Source organism: Helicoverpa armigera, chromosome 24 (assembly GCF_030705265.1).
Source record: "Helicoverpa armigera isolate CAAS_96S chromosome 24, ASM3070526v1, whole genome shotgun sequence".
NCBI classification, from domain to species: Eukaryota; Metazoa; Arthropoda; class Insecta; order Lepidoptera; family Noctuidae; genus Helicoverpa; species Helicoverpa armigera.
Window position 1 is genome coordinate 5,962,673 of NC_087143.1, and position 20,801 is coordinate 5,983,473.

A 20,801-nucleotide genomic window follows, 5' to 3' on the forward strand; every position below is an offset into this window, starting at 1 on the left:
ACACTTTCTAATTGCATTTGTCACTAAAGAAAAATATATTTACGCGTTCTACAAATTTATATATGGCCTCGATTCGGTACCTACCCGGAGCTAAAAAAATTTACAAAACACTGGCTTATAACGCCCCATCAAAAATTTTGATTATATTTAATACTGTTTTAGTATTTACTACTGTTCTAATTTTAAAATCCTCACTTAAATTATATACTAAAATAAAATAATCTACCCTTAGTAGAATATTAAGTGACCTTGAAAGCCAGCCTGATCACTATCACAAACAATAACACTATTCTGTATTCACTGTAGTTATTATTATAATTATAAACTGTAATTTACTTCAAAACAGAAATCTAGATTACTCAAAGGTAGTGTCGCCAACATGACTGACACCTTGGTCTGCGATATCAAAAACGTTTTGTTCATTCGTTTCGCTTTCGGATTTCTTCAAAACTTTAATGGCTCATCTAAGATAAAGCGGCTTTCTTATCTGTACACTATATTTTTCTTACTTTTATTCACTGCTTCAACAATATTTTCGAATGATTTATCTTATCCAAGTTTGTTGTATCTAAGTTCAGCATTGTCTGAATATTTTATACTTTTTGTAATTTCATTTCTTACTAAAGATGAATACATTCAACGAAACTTTAAATTAATCTATGGTCTTGATACCCTTCCCGGCGCAAAGAAGATCTTTCAGAATCTAGAATACTTTCTTAAAGTGTCTTTTGTATTAGGTTTGGCTAGCAAATTGTTTTTTGTGACTACGATTTGCTTTCGAATTCCAAAAGTATGTTCGTTTGCGTACTCATTATCTTTTATTTCTATCCTTTTGCGTCGGTTAGCCTGTGATCTGGGGGATTGTATACTGATTATGTTCATTGGTTTGTTATACTCACGGGTAAAGCTTTTGAGAAACTATTTGGATACTAAATCGGCTAATACAGCATGGGATAGATATTCGGTAAAGCAATATATCAACATGTACGAATCTCTTACTAATACTTTTGATATTAGTGCTGCACCTGTCAAAGTGACGGTATGATTCTGAATGTACTCTCCTTTTTTGGAACTATGGATAAACTGATTCGTTAAATTGACACTAAACATTGTTTTATTACAGACGGTGGTGACGGTAATATTCTCTATGATAAGAGTACTTTACATAAGTCACGACCTTGCAGTGCTAAAAGAACAGGTGAGTAAAATAATGCTTGACTATTCTTTGTGAATCTTCCTGGGTTATAGAAGGTAGACCGTGTTACATTAAATAAATTACGGAGTACCTGAGGTAAGTTGAGTGATGGTCTTGTAAGGCAAGATTTTTTAGAAATCGTGACAAAAATTAGAAGAACAGAACAAAGAAGGGCGTTATATAAAAGACAAACGCAGGGAACAGTCAAAGATTATTAACAATTGCGTATAGATGATTCGGTTGCCAACATTGGCCCAGGAATCTCTAACTTGTTTGCCGAAGAGTTGTTGTCTATTTACTGTATCTGACGATTTCGTATGCATATCTGACAAATCTCATTGCGTACATGAAGTCATAAGTAAAATACGATTCACCGAGAGAGAAGTTCTTATAATGTTTAGAAAATTAGTCGGTACAAATGGTCCCAGCCCAGACTGTGTCTCTGCCATTTTCTATAAAACTCCGTAGAAACACATTGGTTTGAAATGTAAAAACATTTTTTTTCAGGGTTTTGCTGGGATGTCTAAGGTGGTGATGTTGGGATACTTGAATGAACCAATTTTCTTCGTCATCCTGGGTACTATCGTCTTAGATATTATCAACGATGACTATATCTATATGAAAACAAAAATCCTTGAGCAAAGAATACAAGCTAACAGTAAGTACTTTCTAGGCACTTATCACCAAGCCATCATTCTTAAGGATGATTTTCAAATACTGTCATGTATAAAGGTGACAATAACCAAATCTTGTCCTTTCAGATGAACGACTGCGGAGTGATCTGCAAGATTTACTAATGCTTCTAGAAAATCGTCCGCTACGATTTGAACTTCTACCGAACTTGCCTCTGACAACAAAGCTATTTCTGAACTGTTTGTCATTTTTCATCCTGAACATTATTGCAGTTTTGCAGATAAGAACCTTCTATTAGTAAAGGCAAAATTATTAATGTGATTTAGTTTTTCCGTCTGCTGTGACTTGGTGTGCTTAATATTTAGATTAAATTGTGTGCCTATGTGGGTAAAATTTGGCACCAGATATCTACATGTTGTAATTTGGCATTCTTCTAAAATTGTTTGTAATCAAAATTCAACTTCATCAAACAGAAAGGTTGACGATGATAGACCGACACACCTATTACATTCTCGTCGTACTCCCCATTTGATTTCAATGAGTAGTATTAATCAATGCATTTTTAGAAAATTTATACATGACCAAAATATACCAATGAGCCCCACAGTTACTGGAAATAGAAGCACCTTGAACATACACATACTGTATTCACTGTAGTTATTATTTAAATTGTAAGCTTTATTATTATTTCAAAACAGAAGTCTAGTGGTTTTGAGTTATTTTTATTTTACAATTTTCTAGAGAGTACTCCAAGGTAGTGTCGCCAACATGACTGACGATGCCTTGGTCTGCGATATCAAAAACGTTTTGTTCATTCGTTTCGCTTTCGGATTTCTTCAAAACTTTAATGGCACTTCTAAGACGAGGTGGCTTTCATATCTGTACACTATATGTTTTTTACTTTTATTTGCTGTTTTATCATTATTTCCGAATGAAGTAATTTATGTGTCCTATCGCATTTTGGCATTGATCGAATATTTCGTTCTTTTTATGATTTCTTTCCTAACTAAGGAAGAATACATATATCAAAGTTATAAATTAATCTATGGTCTTGATACTATTCCGGGCGCAAAAAAGATTTTTCAGAATCTAGAGTACTGTCTGAAAGTGTATTTTTTTGTATCAGTTTTTACCGGCAGTTTTTTTACTTGGATTTCGATTTGCTTTCGAATTCAAGAAGCATGTTCCATTACAAACTCATTTGCTGTAATCCTTACCATTTTGGATCGAACGGCCCGCGATATAGGTGCATATTCATTGATTATGTTCATTGGTCTATTATACTCACGCGTTAAGCTTTTGAGAACCTATTTGGACACTAAATCGGCTAATACAGCATGGGATATATGTTCGGTACAGCAGTATATCAACATGTACGAATCTCTTACTAATACTATTGATGATAGTGCTGTGCCTGTTAAAGTGACGGTATGTTTCTCATGTACTCTCCTTCTTTGGAACTATCAATAAACTGAACTGTTAAATTGCTACCAAATATTGTTTTATTTGCAGATAGCAGTGACGGTAATATCCTCTATGATAAGAGTAACTTGTAGCTTATATTATGACATTGCAAAGCTAAAAGAACAGGTGAGCAAAATCATCATCTACTTAGGTTTTTCCCAACTATGTTGGTTCGACTTCCAGTCTAACTGGAGGCAGTTGAATAAGTACCAGTATTTTACAAGAAGCGACTGCCTATCTGACCTCCTCAACAATTACCTGAGCAACAATATACCTTGGCAAGACTGGTTGTCTAATTTTCTGGCTTCTGACTGACTACCCGTAACGACTGCCAAAGATTTTAAACTGTCACAGATTATCGTGCTTTCCGAAACATATAAGAACTTGTTATGAAGGATTTTAGGAGGTGATTATTCTTTTTTTTTAAATAAAAATGTGAAAGACTTTTGTAACTTAGCAGCAGTTACGAATCTCTTATATTCTTTTTAGGGGTTTACTGAGACGTCTATCTTGCTGATGTTAGGATACTTTAATGAACCAATTTTCTTAATTTTGGCGGTAACTGTAGTCTTAGATGTAATCAACGATCACTACAGCTATTTGAAAGTGAAAATCCTGGAGCAGCGAACACAAGCTGTCAGTAAGTACCTACTTACTATATTTGTTTTTGCAAAACTTTCGCACGATATTTAAATTATAAACAACTCTGTGTATGTCACATAAATTAAACTAAAGGACCGATGATAATGATGATGGAATTATATACACCCATAGTGCAGAGACTGAGAAAAGAATTAAGCTACTTTTGATCCGGGAATGGGAAAGAAGTGGATACTTTGTAAACACTCAGTCCTTTATACGTATTATGGACTATCAGTCGGATGAGCTCATTATATCTATAGATGGTTATTTTTTTAATTGAAAATAATTCTAGACATAAGCGAGCTGGCAGCGCTTGTTATGATTACCTTCGCAGTAAGCTTTCCATCCTTACTTTTCAAATCATCATCATCCTCCGAGCCTTTTTTCCAACTATGCTGTGGTCGGTTTCCAGTCTAACCGGATGTAGCTGAGTACCAATGCTTTAGAAGAAGCGACTGCCCTGGATGACCTCCTCAGCCCCGTTGCCCGGGCACCTCACCAACCCCTTACTTTTCAAATAAATATGTAAAAAATTGATGAGGAACAACTCTTGTATGTATTTCCAGATGAACGGCTGCGGAGTGATCTGCAAGATTTATTAATGCTTCTAGAAAATCGTCCGCTACGATTTGATCTTCTACCGAACCTGCCTCTGACAACAACGCTTTGTCTGAACTGTTTGTCATTTTTCATCCTGAACATTATTGCAGTTGTGCAGATAAGAACCTTCTTTCAGTGAAGATATAATTTTTAATGTGATTTAGTTTTCTCGTTTGTTGTAGCTTTGTGTGCTTATTATTATTAATATTTTGTAATTTTTAATTTAGGGATTGATGACTGTGTGAAATAAAATGTATCGTTTCTATAACTCGTTTTTTGTTTCTTACATTTAATAGATTGGATTCACGTTAAGCAGTCGGTATAGCGAAGCCTTTAATGGTCAATTCCTAGTGCATTTATACAGATTAATTTATGCAATTGACAGCTTGCCTGGAACAAACAAAAATTTCCAACGTTTCGATTACTTTGTGAGATTTTTGATCATCATCATCATCATCCTCCGAGACTTTTTCCCAACTATGTTGGGGTCGGCTTCCAGTCTAACCGGATGTATCTGGGTACCAGTGCTTTAGAAGGAGCGACTGCCCTGCCTGAACCCCTCAGCCCGGGCAACCTAATACCTCTTGGTATATATAATATTAAGAATCTATTCAGTTTGCCATTTTTTGCACAAGTATTCAATAGTCCTAACATAAATTTAGCAGACTATGAATAACTATGTTGTCGTTTGTTATTTTAGCAGATTTTGCATTATTTTGGTACATATTGTGTTCGATAATAATGAATTCGCTGTTGTTAGAATGTATTATTAAGCAATCGTTTGCTTGGAATAAATTAAGGTCAACTTTCTATTACCTTCTTTTTATAGGCACCACTTTATTATGTATTTCTAGAGTTATCGTTTCGATCATTATCAGAGGCCTTATATCAGGGACAAACATTTCCTATTTATAAAAATAATGTATCAGTATAATATTATCTGAAGATTTCTGATAATATTGTTTTTAAAGACTTTCACTTTCTAGTGTAGCATTGTCCCTAGTGGAAGTGTTTGTAATACTTACTAAGTAAAAACTTAAAAATTTGTTGTATAAAGAAAGATCATGATTGGCGGTTCATTAGTCTGCAGTATTGAGCACATAATGTTTATTCGTTTCATCGTTGGATATTGTCATGATTTCAATGGTTTCCCTAAAATGCGCTTGTTTTCCCAAATCTACACGTTAACATATTTTATAGGCCTCAATTTCGTTGTTTGGTCTTTAGAAAATATAGCACCTATAGTTTTACGTCTCTCTATAGCTTTTGAATATTCTATTCTATTCTTCATTGCTTTTATAACTAAAGAAGAACATATTTATCAACACTACAGATTTATTTGTGGGATCGACAGTTTACCCGGGGCGAGCAAAAATTTTAAACGCTTAGAGTATATTATGAAATCTATGCTTTTCTTTTACTGTATCAACAAGGCATTGTTAATTTACTCCTTATGCATCCTTTTTCCAAACATATGCCACGGGCCCTTGAAACTAGTTTTCATCGCCGATCATATCTATGGGATGGGAGTCGACATTGGAAGATTTGGCTTTCTTTTGGTTTTAGGCATTCTAATTTGTCGGCTTAAAACTGTTAGTATGAGTTTTAAAAATATTGCAACTGAAGTCAGTAGGGACAAATATGCTGTTAAGAAATATATGAATATGTACGAAACGCTTATTAATTACGTCGAAGAAATTGATACGCCGATCAAGTTTACGGTATAATGTTTAGTGTAAAACTGTTTTATTCTGGGTGTAAAAACAGTTTCTAATTTTTATATATTTATTTCAGTTGATCACTGTTTTAATAATGTCCTTCGTCAGATTGACGATGGACTTTAATGCTGATTTAGATTTTTTAAAACGTAAGGTGAGCCGATTCGAATTATTCATATTATGGTGCATTTTTTATTGAATATAATGAAGATCTTAATACCTAAGCATCGAAAATTGATTGAAACTTTGAATGGCTTGAGGAAAATAAAAAACCAACCTACTGAGCCGGTATTCAGAGCTAAGAGCTTAAAGGACATAAGCTACTTTTTGTCCGGGTGTGAAAAGTAATTCCTTCATTATACAACTAGAACCGCGAGAAGTAAAAGAATCGAAATATCGAATTTTACCACCTCCACTTTTTAGGATGTATCTTTTTTTAATACTCGTATTTGTTTCGGAGGATAAAAATCAGCCGGTGTCAACTGAACATCTTTGGCAGTCGTTACAGGTAGTGAGAAGCCAGTAAGCCTGACAACCAGTCCTACCAAGGGGCTGCCCGGGTAACTGGGTTGAGTAATGAGTAGGTCAGATAAGCAGTCGCTCCTTGTAAAACACTGGTACCCAGCTGCATCTGATTAGACTGAAAGCCGACCCCAACACAGTTGGGAAAAGGCTAGGCAGATGTTGATGATTTGTGTTTGTTTCAGGGTTTTGTCGTAACTTTCATGGCGGCTTTCGTGAGAATGTTCAGCGAACCGTATCTTGTTGCTATTGTTATGGCAATAATTTTAGATTTTTTCATTGATAACTTCAACAATATCAAAATTACGATTATGAAACTTAAAATTACTTCCAACGGTAAGAAAAAATTGTTGCTTGTTATTCCACTAAAGTTCGGGTGCCAAATAAAAATAATAAATATTTTGTAAAAATAAAATGTGTTTGAATTTTTCAGATGAGCGGCAACGTTTTGAGTTAGAACAATTATTGCTACTAATGGAGAATCGTCCGCTACAGTTTAATATTATTCCTAACTTTCCAATGACAACTAGAGTATTACTAAGTGGTGTATCTTTTCTTATAATCAACATAATTGCTTTGATGCAAATTAAGGCTTTTTACTCTTAAAATTTGTAGGTAAATAGCGAGATTTCACCAATTGCGCACATTTGTTCGCGAACATAGCATGTATTTACGTAGGTGCGTTTCGCGATCATTTTGGATAATGTTCGCACGAACTTTATTACTGTTTCTTAGAGTGATTAGACTAGTAGAAACAGGCGTCACTGAGACGTAAACCAGTGGAATCTTGCCTTTACGTCTAAGCGAAATAGTGTTTTTTTTTTTGTTTTTTGATCATTTCGTGTAGTGAAATAGCTGTTTTGTGTGTGTAAAAAATATTTGTGATTGCTATAAGAAATTGATTCTAGCTTATTACTTTTCTCTGATGTAGATTTGTGTGCATAGTTATTAATTAATCATAGTTAGATTGTTCAGAAAACTTGCTTGTCTTCATAAAAAAGTTTCACAATCAAATCAAAGTATTTGGCCCTTTTTATTACTCGATTGTTGATTTTCTTGATGCCTTAGCTTTAAGATATTAAATTCACGATCAATAATTGTAAATAAGAGATTCATTCTTCAATATTTGGGTCATAAACAAACTTGGGTTTCAAAAATAAAAATAAAATCAAAGTCGTATTTTGTTTGGTTCGAATCAGCATTTATTTTGAGAAACATAAAATAATTATAATAAAAATATTCTCAGAGATCAAAGCTTTGATTTTAATTAGTTTTTCAATATTTTAATTTATAACTGTCCACAGAAAAGACTTCACAATCAACAGAAAAGACAAAAGTTGTAATTTGTCTAAATAATTCTAAACTAAATAAAAGAGTTTTATTAAAATTACAACAATCTGGCTGTATTAATCATCTTCACATAAAAAATGTCATAAAATAAACAATCCTCTCGTTTTGAAAAAATAATGAATTTATGTCCACAGAAGGGATTTATTTTCGGTTGACTTAAATCAAACATAATGTCAACCAAACTGAACGTAAAATAATATAGAAATAAACATAATGAGACATATCATATTGTTTTATTCGTCATCGCCACTATCAGTGTAGGGATCGACAAAAGGTTTTTGAGACTGCTTAGGTCGTACAATGAAGTCGCCTTCGCTGCTGCTGTCTGTGGGCAATGGATGACGATAGCGAGGTGTAAAAATAACATCAGAGTCATCAGAGTCTGAAAGGAACTTGGATCTCTCATCCTGCAGAGGTAAAGACACGTCTGAATCATCAGAGTCTGGCAGGAAACCAAATCTTTTACAGGGACGTGATGGGACATTATGAGAAGTACCTCCATCAGGTGTAATCTGATCTGACCTATAAGTTATTGTAGAAGCATTAGCCGTGTCTTCACTTCTCGGAGAAACGTTCCTTGCGTCAGCCATACTCAAGGGACTATGCGTTTGTGTATTATTGGACGGAACCTTTATCTGGCCAATTTCAAAATGCGGGCAAACAGCATTAGATGCACAAGACAGACAACTAAGCCTTCGGGCATGTAAAATATTTGGATCATTTTGATTCCAAGAAAGTTGATGTATCTTAAATGTCCCTTTATAAGCTTTCATCGCATTTTTATCTACTATTTCTTGAATGTCTTCAATATTTGGATCCCCAATTCCGTAGATCTCAATTCCTTTACAGTTCTCTTTTAGACATAACATAAGTGAGTCATAGTCAGACACATCTTTGCCCATCGCAACCGAACTGTCGCACAGCCTTTTTATGCAGCCACCTACTCCGTCTGGAGCACCTTTGCCATGCCCCTTTTCGCTATAGTGCCAAACAATATCGGTCACGTCATTTAATTCTCGACTAATGAATTTAACAATTAAAAGAAACATAGTTTTGTTTCGGTATTGGGTCGTTGGGCCGTCACTCAAAATATGTAGTTCTGTTAAATTTGGACTGAGTTCTTTAATTCGCTGTAGAATTGGTTTAAGGTGGGCACAGATCATAACAGGATCATGGCGTAAATTTTTTGAAATAGAACACATGGATGTAGTTTGGAAACCATTATTCGGAAATTCTGCCGCGCTATAATAAACGCAAGTATGAAGAGACAATTGAGGCTTCGAGCCACCAAAATGAGCCGACTGAACCTCAGCACTATACTTACAATTATAGTTTTCGGAAAAGTCTACATGCAACAAGCCTTTGGTAGACGTTAATTGTTGTTTAAATGTTTGTATTGATCTCATTTGATGAATCATATTAGCTACATGTTGCATGAATACTGGTAAATTTAAATGTAATAACTTCACTAGCGCACCTATCGTAGTTTTAACAGTTTCTTTAACACATTTCTTGCACTTTTTCTGTACACCTTTGATAACTACATCCACGTCTTTTGTAACCCATCTATCATAAGTTATATAATCGTTTTCGGCAAAGTTATTAAAATCAATTTTCTTATAAAGACAGCTCTGACACTCTCTCTAAACATTTAGGAGTCAGTGTATTATTACAACACAATGCCTTAGCGGCATCGGATGCAGATCCGTAAGAAACAACTTTCGATTTTTGAAGTGATCGAATTATGTGATCATTATTTTCGTGTAACGTACAGAGACACGTGTTTCTTGAAGCTGCTTTTGGAAACAGAACCCAAAAAGGTCTATATCTCCTAAAAGTCTGATATGAAATATTAAATCCTGTTTTGAGTTTAAATATTATGTGTAAGTTTAAAAGTGTGTCATTTAGTAAACGAATTTGCCTTTTGCTTTTTCCTAGTTATTGTTTCATTTTACCTGCAGTTAATCTACTATATTCGTCATTTATTAAAAAATCATGCACAGCTTTTCTTATATCCGTTTTCAAGACTTTATTTCTAGAACTCGACTTCGATGCTTTCTGTTTTCTTTCTTCTAGTCTTCGTATTCTCATTCTATACTTTTTAATTACCTTCCCCATCTGAAACACCTTTTTCTTTAAAGCCTCATTTTCAGCTTTTCTTGCTCTTTTATTTCGGGCAGCTACTGCACGTCCAGATTCAACTCGCGAGTGAGGAAGACGGACTTGCCGGTGGAGTATTTTCTTGTATAAGTGATTCAGTAGCTTTTCGCATCTTTAATAATTGTCGCCGTTTCTTCGATTTTTCGCGCCACATTTTTCTTATTTGCCGCTGTTGCCTCGGTGTAAACTGATCAATTGTTTTAATATCTCCTCTATCCTTTTTCTTATGGTATCTTTCTCTATCTTGTTTGCGTATCTCTTCAACAGCAGCTTCAGTTAACTTAGCCCGAGCTCGACGCATACTTAATTTTTTGTTCACGCCGTCTCATCTTTTTTCTTCATCAGTAAGATTCTTTAGTGTATTTTTTCTAGGCATTTTAATTTACTGAAACAATGACAATGAACCATGTACCCACACCAAGCCAAGCATTAAAAAAGACATAACACGTAAATGCAACACAATATTGGTAAAAAAGTCCCATAATAAACATGACAATAAATATATTATACATGGCATAATATCCTATGCAAAGTAACAAAAACAAATGCTCTAGCTGTTCAACACATAATTTGTTTGCAAAAGCAAGTTTTAGTCTTAATAGATGTCACTTCTGTGGACACAGTCTTTTCCGTGTCAATGTCCACAGAAAAGTCTACGTCCACAGAAGTGACTGTCTACGGAAAAGTTTGTCCACGGATGAGAAAATCAATCAAATCAAGCGTAAAACACGTCAAAATTTTAGGTTAGAATTTAAAAAGCAATGCTTGTAAAAATGGCGTCCCATAACAATTGATGTTAATAGATTTCCATAATATTTGATAAAACACTTACCGTGGTATCGAAGTCACAGAAAAGTCGCAATGATCTTTTATATTATACTGAAATAATCTTTGATTTAAGCAATTTTTGTTTTTTAATTGACGGAGCGCATGCAGACCGAAACCAAGGTATCTTAAACTGACAGCGATTGAAATGTTACCAGTTCAAATAAACAATTTAGGCTGCGTTCCAAATATTGAGAATTCAAACATTGTATATATTATGACCACGGAAAGAGTCGCGGACCTAATAACAAATTGTTCATGTATCATAATTTGAAGAAATTTTATTTAAATATTGTATAACAGTGGAAAAATGGATTTTGATTATATTAATAACGGTTAAAAGAGGTGATGTATTAGTATTTGTAAATTATTACATTTTAATTTTGATCATGAAGTTTGAAACCGCGTTTGGAAACGGTCCACGGAGGGGTACAAAAAGGATGTTTATATTTTAATATTTTTAAAACTAATAATTAAAATGTAAAAATTACCTGGTAAATTAATGGTGTACACTCATATTAAATAACTGTAAGTATAAATATGGTTGATTTACATTGTTTTAGTTAAGTTTGAGTCAACGCACACATAATTTTAATGTTCTGTTTATGACCCATTTTCATGTTTTACTTTTAACGTTTTGCGGACTTGCAATCTGTGGAAGCCATTCTTAGATTGATTGATTGTATTATGTAAACTCTGCCTTTTTTTATTATTCATCACAATTTACAACAATCTTTAAGCTAGAACGAATAAATTATTTCCTTTCCTAAATATTCTTCATACAATAAAATACTCTCATATTTTGTGAATAAATATTGACTCACCGACTTTGATAGACGTTTACTAACCCTTGCAAAACTATTTACACCTGTTTGTAGTGAGAAAATATAATTCTGTGACTGACGCAGATATTTTCTCTTTTAACCTACACAAATACATTTCGACGCCTACTACGCATAAGGTCGTAAGGCTAAAAAATCGTTTTTACAGGAGAGCGTTTTTTGTATACGGTGATGATAAAATTTATTCTGAAAGATTTTCAACAGAGATTTTTGCATTATGCTGTCAATTAACAATTAAATAATTTATTCCCAGGTGCTGGATATTATAAAAAAATGTAATTATCGAAAAAACCCCGTTTTACTTACTTACGACCTTATACTTGATTGAAAAAGGTCGTATCTTCTTGTTACGACTGTATGCGTTCATAAACTTGATTTAAACAACACGAATAACGACGTAAGTTTTGAATTACGACTATATGCGACGAGCAAACTGTCGAAATCCATATAAATAACAAGTTTAAAGCTAGAGAAATGAAGTCAAATGGTAAGAAAGAGGCATTAGAAAGTGGAGGAAAAATGGTTACAGCGTGTTTCTAATATTCCACATGAACAGTTACTTTATAAAATGTATTTACCCAGTAGTGGGAATAGTTGAAATAGGTTATTTACTTAACTCTTAACACGAAATTAAAATATTTTTGAAATCGGTCCCAGGGGCCCCGAGGGAAACCAGTTCAAATGTTCTTCTTACATTGTCACTCTACAAATTCTTGAGCAGCTGCCCAGTAGTGGGAGTAGTCAAAATAGATTCTTTATTTCACTCATAACACGAAATTAAAATATTTTTGAAATCGGTCCCAGGGGCCCCGAGGAAAACCAGTTCAAATGTTCTTCTTACATAGTCACTCTACAAATTCTTGGGCAGCTGCCCAGTAGTGGGAGTGGTCAAAATAGGTTCTTTATTTCACTCATAACACGAAATTAAAATATTTTAGATATTGGTCCTGAGGGTCCTCATGAAAACCAGTTGTTGTAAATAAATATTCCACATGAACAATCAATTTACAAAGCCTGAGCCCTTTTCCCAGTAAATGGGAGTGGTTAAATAGGATCTTTACTTCACTTTAACACGAAATTCAAATATTTTTAAAATCGCTTCCAGGGGTCCTGACAAATTAATCGGACAAGACTTTTCTGACAAATAAGTCTTGTTCATATTCATTATCATTCATCTCAGGATCTGGCTGTCAGGATTCAGTACTATAAAAAGTTAGAATGAGTAATTTTTTTTTACTTTGATTTTAAAACAAATTCTAAAAGCATTAGTTTCTAATAAAAACTGACCCTGATTTCCTGAAAAATAAGGCAATTACCGCAATATATTTGAATTCTCGGTTAAAATTTACAAGACCCCTGCGCTATGGGCTATCTACTGAAAAAATCTTATCAAGAACTCTCTCTCGAATACGAGCTAGATAGTAGACACCGTTGAGGAATTCCCTCGTTTCTCTGTCGTCTTCATCTTCAGGTCAGATCTTAACCTCCACTGTTTTGTGGTATCTGAGACATCTACCCGAATGAGAAGTTTTCCTCAAAATGTGTCTATAATTTTCGAGAGTTGCACCCGATTTTTTTAGGGTTTCCATATCTAGACGGGATGACAAAGGAAGTAAACTAAGGAACAAACTTAGGAACAAACTTAGGAAGTAAACTCTTTCAAACAATAAAATATTTGTTTAAATCGGTTGGTAAACGACGGATTCATTTTAAGAAGTCGGTTAAAAAAAAGTTGTCGTATACTATAACTCGTATTTATCAATTAATATAATTTAATTAAGGTAATAAAAGTGTTAAGACTTCGTTTGTAAGCATATTTTTCAGAATATTGAATAAGAGTGAAACCAGTTTATCTCAGGACTCCTGGGGTAGATTTCGAAATGCTTTGGTCTGGGACCTAATATAAGCCTATGGAACATTATACACTATGCAGTTACTGTGGGCAAAACTTGAGCCCGACTACTATACAAAGAATAGCATTGTCCTTTACACATGTTACAAATACATAGATAGAGACTTAGAAAATTAACATAACTCAAACATAACGACTTTTATTCCCCAAAGGGGTAAGCATAGGTTAGAGAAGTAAGAGACAGGAGAATATTACAGTCCACTCAGTTATTAATCCCATTGTTATGCCTGTTGTCGAACATTAGGCACTATTCCAGACTCCGTGTTATGAGAATTTCGAAATTGAAAAACCCAATAATTATTGCCCGATACGGGAATCAAACCCAACACCTTGTGGGGGGCAGTCATACTCGCGGCCCCTAGACCAACGAAGCAGTTCGAACGTTAATTTTAATGATTTTTCAACTATAATTGAAAAGCACAAAATCGTATCTTATTTTTTTAACGGAGCATACAGCCGTATGTCTATGATACGTCTTTATACTTTTATTCATTGCTATATTTAAACCTCGCATATGGTCTTAAGAATAAGTTACGACTCCTAGAATTAAATTATTGAGTAGTATAAAGTCGTAACTGACCACAGTACACGCATGATTACAGCGCATAAAGTCGTAACATAAACGTTTCGACGTTTTGCGTGGGACGGCTAGAATATGACGATTGACATACGACGTCGGTACTCCGCTCTGATTGGCCGTCCTCGCTCCAATCGATCGGAGCATACAGTCGGAACTATCCGCGCGACTTTATGCGCTGGAGAACATTGTTGTTAAGACCATTATCCATTAAAAAACTCACTATTTATAGAAGATATTAAAATTTGGATTTTAGTAATACGTAATAATATTTAAGATTATTGTAATGGTGCAAAAAAACGATTTTTGTAAAAAAATGTGTTCCGACCTTTTGCGTGGGAGGCGTCGATTTGCTGATATCGTCAACCTTGTATCTCGGTATTACAGCATATTATCGCTTGTATGAACCGCAAATACAAGCGGTGTGATATTAAAAGGCGAAATAGTGTGTTAATATGACTTTGATGACGTTATAACATGATTTTGTTAATATTTGATCAGATGAACAATATAAGTTTACAAGAGTGACCAGTGACCATAGTTTCTTTCCAGGTCTTTTTTTCCAGGGCTTAAGTTTTCATAAGAACCTGTTTTAGGTCTACTTGGAATAAATAAATAATTAAACTTTGCACCGACATGAAATGTCCAATCTGAAGGGATGCTACATAGATAGTATATCACTGTACTCGTAACCCAAGTATTCTAAGCTAAGCTACTTTTATTCGGTTGTGTGAAGTAGTGTCCTCAGGAAGTTGATGAAACCGCTAATGTAAGTTAGTTTACCATAAAAATCGTGCACGATTTTAAACATATCTAAGTAAATAATAAAATCTACATAATCTCACATTTCTAACTCCGTGTCATAATTACCAGGAACACATATTGTGCCAGCAGTCTCGTTCTAATTACTGCAGCTACAGTTATCTGTCCTATTCAGGTCACTGCTAATGAGATCCTGAACTGGTGGAGCCCTCGGAAGGGTTGCATCACAAATAATTATGTGAAGGGAGGGGAGGGTATTTTGATTAATTACGTTGATATTTTTTTGTAGAAGATATCGAATGTTTGCAAGATTTAGGACAAAAGGTGCAAGGTTCAAGATAGTCGGTTAATGAATGGGTGACCTATATCATATTTATGAATTTCCTGAGAGGATAAACAAATTGTGGCTACCGGTAACTATGTGACTGTACATAAATATTTGGCTGTCATTGAACATCCTTGGCAGTCGTTACGGGTAGTCAGAAGCCAGTAAGTCTGACACCAGTCTAACCAAGGGGTATCGGGTTGCCCGGGTAACTGAGTTGAGGAGGTCAGATAGGCAGTCGCTTCTTGTAAAGCACTGGTACTCAGCTGAATCCGGTTAGACTGGAAGCCGACCCCAACATGATTGGGAAAAAGGCTCGGAGGATGATGATTTGACAGTCGTTACGAGTAGTTAAAAGCCAGATGATCGGATCAGTGAGATCTGGTACTTAGCTGCGAAAATAAACCACGAAAGCCAATTCTTATAAAGCTTTCATATGACAATGTTGAAGATTGAGATTTTTTTATGATATAAAAAAATCAATACTGAAATTATATTAGACACTAGCCGTTTTCCCGCGGTTTCACCCACGTGAGAGCTACTGCCCGCACAGGGATAAAAATATAGCCTATGTTACTCGCAGATAATATAGCTTTCTAATGGTGAAAGAATATTAAAAATCGGTCCAGTAGTTTATGAGTTTATCCATTACAACCAAACAATCAAACAAAGTTTTCCTCTTTATAATATTAGTATAGATGGTATAGATATTTTCTGCTCCCTAGTTAGACACATGAACTCAAGCAAATTATGCTAAGAAATTGGAATCTGTATCCGCAAAAATACATGTTTATTTCATTCACCTTTCAAGTAACGTTGGGAGAGCAAATTTTAAAAATTTGAAATTCTAATCGCGTATTTTGACTAAAACTCGGTGCGGTACGTAAAGTGCGCTCCGTTGGTACTTACAAGCATGCAAGGATGACGTGAATGCATAAAATTTGGAACATGATAAAGTCAAAATATATGAAACTAGTTCTTCAGAGCGATTTTACTCTGTTGTATTATTTTTAGTTCATTGTTTTTTTTAAATATTATTTTTGTCTGTTAGGTATCTATAATATTTTTGTTTACCTATGTTTTATATTAATACTTAATACAGCTTCCACCCGCAGTAACAAAGGCTCGGCATTGGAACAACTTTGCGGTGAACATAGATAAAAAGTAGCTTTCAACTCTTTCGCGATATTTTTCTTTATGGCCCCACAAGTCTCTAATATCAATTCATTCAACTGTTGGTAATTTATTGAAAATATCATGTTTTTATTTATACTATATTCTTGGTAAAAAACTCTAGATCCAATAATATAACGATACAAATACATAGTTACTCGGAAAGTGTTCATATATTTTATTTTTTGAGACAAAGACCGAATTATTTTCGGAAAACAATGGAGACAAGTTTACGTCATCTTTACGTCATATTGTGACTTAAGATTACGTCATTAATATGCTACGTCATAAGATAGATTAACGAGGACTTTACTGTCTTATCGAACTAGTTGTTTCCCTCGGTTTTGTTCATCCGGGGGTAAAAATAACCTATGAAACTCACAAATAAGATTAGCATTATTACATTTTTAATTCTCTAATTATCATAAGTTTCTAATTCTGTTCAGAAGAAGCCTTCTGATGTATTTATGTGTATAAATGCGAGGATTTAAGAGTAAAAATTGCTTATAATCGTCGCTGTTATAACTTAATTAACAAACTGATAGAGACACTTGTATGAAAACTTATGTTTTCGCATCAATCATTGACTGTATCTTTACATAAAAAAACTCCTTTCATACAAAACATTCCAACAGACAAAACAAACTTCATCAAACACCCTCGTTTTAGGATTTACAATAGTACTAACTTTGGAAACTTATAAATATTTGAGCGCCACTTCGGTTTAACTCGGTCTTATTTCAAAGCATCTGGATAGACATTGCCTAGTCTAGAACCATACTAGTTCCGAGTTTAGTTAGAGTTTTAAATAACTACGAAACTAGTATTTGAATAATGAATATGCAAGCTTCATATTTCCATTCGGAAGCATTTGTTACACTGCAGAGAATGGATAAGTTTTGAAACGAGTCAAATGCAGAATTGTATTACAATTTTCGGTTTAAGCTGGATTCATAAATAACTACAGGTAATAGACTGAACTGACTACTTTTTAAGCTATACTAATATTTTCTAAGAACATTGCAGAGCAATGACGATGATCGGCCGATCATTGAGAAACGCACTCGTTCCCTGGATGGGTAACCATTTTGGGATAACACAGAAGAACTTCTTCCGTGTTTTGCACGATAAATTAGTCTTTGATAGTCGTTACGGGAAGTTAAAAGTCTGAAAGTGTGACAACCAGTCGTACCAAGTGGTATCCACACAATTAAGCTATGGTCGTAAGGTCGCTGGGGTATGGTTGACCCTAACATAGTTGGGAAAAAGCTAGGCCGATGATGGTTTCCTGACAAAAATACATCCGGCCAAACAAATTCTTAACTTCTATTATTTTAGCAAATTTAATCTTCATAACACCAGGAAAAAATCGTCTACCAGCTAAGTCTTGAACGTTATCAAGTTTCTCACATCCCTATACAAAAACTAGCCCAATTTAGGCCTCGTTATTAAAACAAGTTTTTACCCCGGCACCACCCGGTCCTAATGAATTAACTTTCAGGCCAACTTCAGAACTTTCGCTCTATAACTTTCAGGGGGTTAAATTTTAAACACATTTTTAACAGTTTGTTGACAATTTAATGTCTGTTAGAGTTAGGGGTCTTTTGGAGGCCTTTAATTTTAAATGTGGGTCTGAGTACAAGTTTCAGTGGAAAAGTTTTTTTTTTGTAAATTTTTAGAGAATGTATAAAGGTTGTATAACAAAAAATATTTAACAAGAGAAAATCAATTTTAGTTATTTCCTAAAATCAGAGCAATAAAATAATCATCTGTTATTGAAATAAAATTGAAGTAAACCTTGAGAAGTAAACAAGCAATTCAGTCTTACTCGAATAAATAACCGTTTACTTATTTTCGACTTTAATTGATTTCTGGTCACATTACCGCTGCTATTCAAAATTCTTAGAGAAAAGTATAAGCAAAACAATCTAAAACTACAGCAAAAAAAATGTGTTTGAGAGAATTAATGGAAACTTCGATCTAAAATGAAATTATTAAAAGAAGTAAATTAAAGTTCTTAAAGAAACATTCAATATAGTTGATTCCTAAGATTGCACACTGCACACTTTTAGTCGGCCGATTTTTGCGCTCATAAATCAGTATGAAAATGTATGATAGTGAGCACATTGCAACGTTCAGGTATTTAGCCGGTATCAGCGCAACCGAAAACTTTGATTGGGATCAAGATAATCTTATCCTACTAATATTATAAATGTGAAAGTTTGTGAGAATGTATGTTATTCTTTTACGCGAAAACAGCCGGACCGATTTGGTTGAAATTTGGTATGTAGATAGATGAAAACTGGATTAACACATAGGCTACTTTTTATCAACACATCACGCGGGCGAAGCCGCGAGCGGAAGCTAGTCTTAAATAACTGTCGGGCGACTGTTTAGTCTGCAGTCTTACGCCATCTTGAAAACTTAGAAATAATTACTACAGAGGTACGTACTAAATAAGAACCCTTTTGTCGCGAGCTATTTTTTCTTGTTTCATAAAAATTTAATTTAGCTTTGTTAGCTTTTGAAGAATGGTAAAACTTTTCGTAATTAAAGACTTGCTTGTTTTTAAGATTTTTTTGTTGCCAAGTACTAAATTATGTGGACAGAGTACTTAGTTGCTTTCAAACTAAACTTGTTACTGTTAAAAATTACACGTTTTTTGAGCTGTGAAAATTCTTTATGAGGATTTTAGGTCCATTGGAGTCATTAGGCTTGTAATTTTAGCGGTTTTAGGATTTTATTTCTGTATACTTACCTAATATTTTGAGAATTTTATGTTCCTAGGTAAGTACAAAGATTCAAAACTTATATACAAAACTTATATATATTACAAAAAATATTGATTTGTATCTTGCACATGTTATAAACCCTTTTTGATTATCGTTGTAAAATTAGAGACAATTTGAAATACATTTTTTTAGTATAAGCCTAATTATAAAATAAATAGCTTGTGATATTATCAATCCAACTAACTTCTCTAGAACTGCACAATGAAAATAATTTCATGAAAAAAAATCTCATCCCTTGCAACACAAAAGTGCTGACATATTGATTCAATACAGACAATTGACGCTCAAGATAAATTGACAGAATCAACGAGGATATTCGGAGCACTCTTGACGTTTTGTATAAAAGGCGACGATGAAAATGAACGGTGCAGTTAAGCAGACTCCCATTAAACGATGCCACGCCTTGTTAGTTTGGTACAAGTTATGAGAGAAGTGAATTTTGATATGAACTTAGAACTGTGTAGAAGAGTAGAGTAGGGAAGTAACTATGTAGCAGAGCACAAGAAAACAGTATAGAGCTTTTATTACAATACTTATTTTGCTGGATGTATTTTTTTTTTTAACGTATACATATGTCGGGACACTTTTTCCACACACGGTCGGTTAGCCCCATGGTAAGTTATTAATTAACTTGTGTTATGGGTGCTAACACAACTGATAAACTACATGTAGCTACATATATATACATATTTATAAATACATATTATATCACCCAGACACGGCCAACAAGCATGCTCATCACAAAATGTCGACCGAACTGGGAATCGAACCCGGGACCTCAGGTTCGGCAGTCCGGCATGGTGACCATTGCGCCATCGAGGTCGTCGAACATCTTTGGTATTAGTCAGAAAATCTGGCACCCAGTCTTACCAAGGGTAATCGGGTTGCCTGCGTAACTGGGTTAAGGTAGGGCGAAAGGCGGTAACTCCATGTAAAGTACTGGTACTCTGCTGCATCCAGATAGACTGGAAGTCGAGTCCAATATAGGTTGAAAAATTCTTGCCTTGTTCTGCAGTACTTTTGAGGTTAACCCAATTAGAATTCTAATGCGATTGACTCTTGTACCATACACCAATAAGTAATAACTCAATGTCAGTTCCAAAGATATTTTGGCAATTTCGAGTTCTTAAGATTTGGATATTTCTCATTATAAATTCTTTTGTTTCCAGTTTACACTGAAATATCGGGGTTTGATGACCTGGCGGGGTGCATTGGAATATTCTAGAAATCAATGATATTAGTGGATACTTCGGCTTTTCACGTGTGTATCGAGGGAGCTACTTTAATCATTCGGATAAATCGGTTAAAT

At 34.3% G+C, this 20,801-nt stretch overlaps 1 long non-coding RNA gene across 1 annotated transcript; it reads right to left on the reverse strand.

The window, feature by feature from the left end:
- Positions 1-9,062: 9,062 nt before the first annotated feature.
- On the reverse strand, positions 9,063-11,731 carry LOC126054750 (uncharacterized). Its single transcript, XR_010277700.1, has 2 exons — positions 11,117-11,731; positions 9,063-10,669 (listed from the first exon to the last, which is right to left on the reverse strand). It is a non-coding gene; the product is annotated as an uncharacterized LOC126054750 (long non-coding RNA).
- Positions 11,732-20,801: the final 9,070 nt, after the last annotated feature.